This window comes from Rutidosis leptorrhynchoides, chromosome 1 (assembly GCF_046630445.1).
Source record: "Rutidosis leptorrhynchoides isolate AG116_Rl617_1_P2 chromosome 1, CSIRO_AGI_Rlap_v1, whole genome shotgun sequence".
Taxonomy (NCBI): Eukaryota; Viridiplantae; Streptophyta; class Magnoliopsida; order Asterales; family Asteraceae; genus Rutidosis; species Rutidosis leptorrhynchoides.
This window is the reverse complement of record NC_092333.1, coordinates 234,459,710-234,464,992: the sequence shown is the minus strand read 5'-3', so window position 1 is coordinate 234,464,992 and position 5,283 is coordinate 234,459,710. Positions and strand designations below refer to the sequence as shown.

The following is a 5,283-nucleotide window of genomic DNA, read 5'->3' as shown; positions in this document are numbered from 1 at the left end:
TATCTCAGATATCTTGACAGAATCAGCGGTTACCTTAACAGACAGAAAATAAGTCCCCGGCAGCGGCGCCAAAAATTTTACTACTTCTTATGATATGGCCAAAACGGACGGTTTTATTTATCCGGTGTTGTTAGGTCGCAACACGTCAGAGTCAGCTACCAAAAGAGAGTAAGGGTTTTATTATTTATATTTAGCTGGGGTTTCCTAGCTATAAGTTACCTACTTGTCTTCCTTTTAACGAGTAAGTGGTAAATATAACTCAGGTTCGTATTTTTGTATGTTTGCTCAGTAACGTGGGACAAAAGTGCCTAAATAGTTAACCCTATCGACAAGTGGTGATAGATTAAGATTAACTACAAATACTATAATATAATTGTAATGATAAAGATAGATAGGTATAAAGAATAGAATCCTGATGGGGAATTAACACAAGAGTTAACTTCCTAGAATAAACACTAAACCTCAATCAACTAGGCTATGAACCTAACTGATTTGTCACTAAGAATTTAGGTCTTAAAGATTCTGGCTAAGACGGATATCCCTACTCCCAACATTAACCTTAGAGGGTTTAAACGACCATATAGATAGAATCCTAGGTACATGAACAAAGTGCTATATCCCTAAAGGAAAGTCTCAGCTTTTCTTAATCCTAGTTGGTTTAACTAAAGTAATATTCCACCACTTAATACTAAGCTATGCCTTAACATTAACAGATGTGCAATCTTAGATATTCAAAGGTACTGCTAATTGGATTATAAGTCTCTCCTTTGCGATCACTTACTCAACCCCGGATCATCTTACAACATCTTAAGAACATTGCTTCTGACGCGAATCATGCTTCTGAGCAAGCCAGTGTTCACTGAACTTCTATATTTCCTACTATAATCATAACCTAAATGGGCAGCTCTTCTTTGACGAATAAATAGTTATTCGTACGTAAGTACTATATCCCTATTGTGACGTTAAGCACACATAACTACTTACCTTGTATCCTAGGGTTGATCAAGTCCTAATACTAGGTTATAGCCACATGAATAAGCGGAAAGGGTGATCCGTAAATTAAACTTCTAAACCGTCAAGATTTCAACATAACAAAAGCAAAAGTTTCAGATAAGGTATTCAACACGTAATAAACATTTGCAACGGATAGATAAGCATGCAAGATGAAAGCAACTTAAAATAACAAGATAAATTTATTAAATTAAGGAAAGCGTTCACCGTTTACAGATGAGATCTGGACCATTACAAGTGTTGACATCCTCTAGACCGCTCCTATTACAATCTTTGGCGTTCGCCTTCTGGTACTTAATTTCCCGCTCGAAGGTGAGAAGGCCTTGAAAGCTCTAGTGAGAGAAAGTGTATTGTAGTGAGAGAGTGAAGAGAGGTATGTTGAAAATGGATGACAAAAAGCCTTTAAATATAAGTGAAAATGGCCTGCAAACGTTTGGCAGGCCATTTGGCAGGCCGTTTGGTGTGGCCGTTTGCCAGGCCGGCAAGTTTGCTGTGACCGTTTGCTTGGGCCATGTGGCAGGCCGTTTGCCATACTGTCAAGCCATTTGGAAAGCCGTTTGGCTTGCTAATTTGCTGGATCATAACTTGATTTCTTGTCTTTCACCATTTTCGCTCTAGAATCTTCGTTTTAGCTCCGATTCTCTTGATTCTTTTTGCATCGTCTTCGTAATTACTTTATCTACAAATTTAACCAAAAAAGAGATTATTTTGCAGAAAAAGTTTTGAAGTTTATGCTTTTTGGGACTCAATATCGGGGGTAAAAATGTGACTTTCTAGCCAATTTCATGAGTTCATAGGTTTATCATAAATAATGATTTCAGTAACAGTAATAGACTACAAGATTTCAGTTTTCATAAATATCATTACACCACAGTGTAATAAAAACATTCTACAACCATGGGCACCTGGTAACAAGCCTTAACAATAATAATAATGAATACCCCTGAATGTATAAAGTGCACCGAATCAAGTGTGATAATAACCTCGAAGTACTAAACACCCGCCCACTAGCTCTAATGTCTAGTGCAGCATCCTGGGTGGGGATGTTAAACCCGATAGATCTATCTTTAGGATTCGCGCCTACCAGTTCATAAAACAATAGATTAATGTTACCAAGCTAGGGGATTTTTGATTCAAACCCACGTAGAATTTAGTTTAGTACTTGTGTCCATTTCGTAAAATAGTTATAAAACATTGCATGAATTCTCGGCCCAAAAATATATATTGCAAAAACAATTAAAAAGGGAGACTATAAAACTCACGATACAATATTTGTAGAAAATATGCATACGGCAGAGATGAACAAATGCACGATTGGCCTCGGATTCACGAACCTATATCAATTATATATATATCAAAACATATAATAACATATAATAGTAATTAAGAAAGTTTATATATTAATATTATATATTTTAATTAATATTTATTATTAAATTAACATGATAAATTTATTAATAATTATATTGTAAATACGCATAAAAATATTTTAATTAATAATTTACTTGTAATTTATATAAATAATATATATCATTTATTATAATATATTAGTATTATAATTATATTATAAATTATATATTAATGTACTTATATATTATATAATGTATTAAAATTTATACATATATTAAATTATTTTACTATCTATAATATATTATAATATATTTACATATTACATATACCTTAATTAATATAAATAGTAACAAAAAATATAATAGTATGTAATAGTTATGATATATGTAATAAATATATTTTTATGTAAGTAATATTTACTTTTTATAATATTATTAATAGTAATAATAATAATGATACTTAATAATAATAATGATAACCATAATAATGATATTAACAATAATAAAAGTCATTTTATTTGTAATAATAATAATAAAATAATTATAATAACAATAATAATTTTAATAATTATAAGAATACTAATAATAATATTAATGATATTACTAATAATAATATTAATATTAATGACATTAATAATAGTAGTAATACAATACCTATATAGAAGTCCATTCTAAATAAGTCCAATATGATATCCCAATTGTTTGATTACTGGAATCCACCAAGTAGCCCACTAGTTATGGTTACAAAAGCCCAAAAGTAATAACTGTGGGAGCGTTGCACTGGAATAAAAATGGAAGCATGAACAAAACTTCAAACCATGGTGATTTCGCAAAGAAAGGAAACCGAACAATAACAGTTTCATGTAATCGAACAGCAAATACAAGCAACAGTAACTGCATGTTTTAATGGTGACAATTGATGATGGTGGTGATAAGGTGATGGTTCTGTGGGTTTTGTTCGTGGGTGTTGGTATTGCATTTACACACAAAAGCAACAAACAAACTTGAAGAGTTTCGGCTTTGGCCTTGCTCGAACTAAAGACCGAATTATATATGAACGAACATGATGCTTTAGCAATTTATCTTGGGTTCTTGTTTGTTTACAGTAGATCATGGTGTTCGATAATGGTAGCAGCTCAAGGTGTCCGGTTCATCATGATCATAACATAAAACAGAAAACTAATAGCAGCAGCTCCTTCGGTTCGTTGAATTTGGCTTTGGGTTTCGAACAATATAGCATGGCACATGATTTGGCGAGCAACAGTTAAGAGATTGATGGTGGTGGTTATGGTGGTTTGAGGTGGTGAAGTGGTGGTGTTCTTTGTCGGAGAACTGCAGCAACCAAAAAGGTAGTGCTTGTGTTGGGCTTGACAACCAAAACAACAATGAAGCTGTAACAAACAGATGGGTTACAGGTATAGAGATGGTGATGATGTGGTGAATGATAATCGATGAAGATGGTGTTGGCTTGATGTTCGAACAAGAAACGGTAATAGCATACTTAACAAGAAATCGAATAGCATCTAATAGTGATAATGGTTTGTTGATGGTAATCGGTTTGTTGTTCACTGAAACAAGAACAAGAGTATGGTTTTAGTGATGATAAGAGATGATGGTTCAAGCATGTATGTGGAGATATATATAAAATTAATTTAATAATAATAATAATAATAATAATAATAATAATAATAATAATAATAATAATAATAATAATAATAATAATAATAATAATAATAATAATAATAATAATAATAATAATAATAATAATAATAATATAAAAACCTATAAAGAAGACATGTTGAAAACTTTTAGTAGCCTTTCTTTTGTTTGTGGTGTCAACATATTACAAGGAATAGCACAATAAGTGAAAAAAATAGTAAACTGATTCGAGCAATTATTTATGTATATATGTAAGTCTTAAAATGGAAATAAAACAATCCACATCTTGTGATAGTAAGATATACTGACTAAATTTATTCACATTCACAATCATAACTAAAAGATCACTATAAAGTTAGTAACTAACTAAATAAATATATGAGTAAATATATAAATAATTAAATGTGATCATCATTCATAAATATAAGCCAAGTGTATGGTTTAAGACCGCATTAACCAAGCTCTGGCTAAATGGTCATTGTTCGTCAACCAAACATGGGTTTTTGTCTTCTTAGAAATCAATAATACAGAGGTACGAGCCTATAGAATAGATCATGTTCAACTAAGGTCGTAATAAGTTATCTGTTACATAGTTTCAGTCCCAAATAAGATGTACGGAGTATTAAAATATAAAGTAGGAAGATAATTGTATTTTTAATAAACCTATAATTTATGTAATCCTGAACCTACATTTATTTTTAAATCCTCATAAGTTTGTATTAGACTATTTAATAGCAATCAAAATGACAAACGAGTGTTATTATATATCGCTTAATAACTATATTCGATATACTTTATATATATATAAATACGTTCTAATAATAAGTTTAATTATATCATATATTATTTTGCATAAAGTTCTAACAACTAAATCATATAATATTTTATTTATGTATTTCAAGTTATTATTTATATACATATATTTATATATACATATCTATTTACAAACAATTGTTCGTGAATCGTCGAAAATAGTCAAAGGTTAAATGAATATGCATAAAATAAAAAAAATTTAGACTCAACATAACAGGCTTTGCTTATCGTGTCGAAAACATTCAATCATATAGAGAATTGACTTTAAAATAAGTCAAAACGTCGCAGTACCTACCCGTTAAAAGAAATTTCGTCCCGAAATTTAAGTGAGGTCGTCATGGTTGACAACAAGAATATTTTCATAAAGAATACCAGTGGAATAAAAATAGAGTTTATCACCATTGAGTAATATGAATAAAATAATTCAATTACACGAAGAGTATGAGTGAAG

General features: G+C 30.5%; 1 pseudogene; it reads right to left on the bottom strand.

Moving 5' to 3' along the window:
* Positions 1 to 4,452: 4,452 nt before the first annotated feature.
* Positions 4,453 to 4,591, bottom strand: LOC139887470 (small nucleolar RNA U3; annotated as a pseudogene).
* Between the last annotated feature and the right edge of the window lie 692 nt (positions 4,592 to 5,283).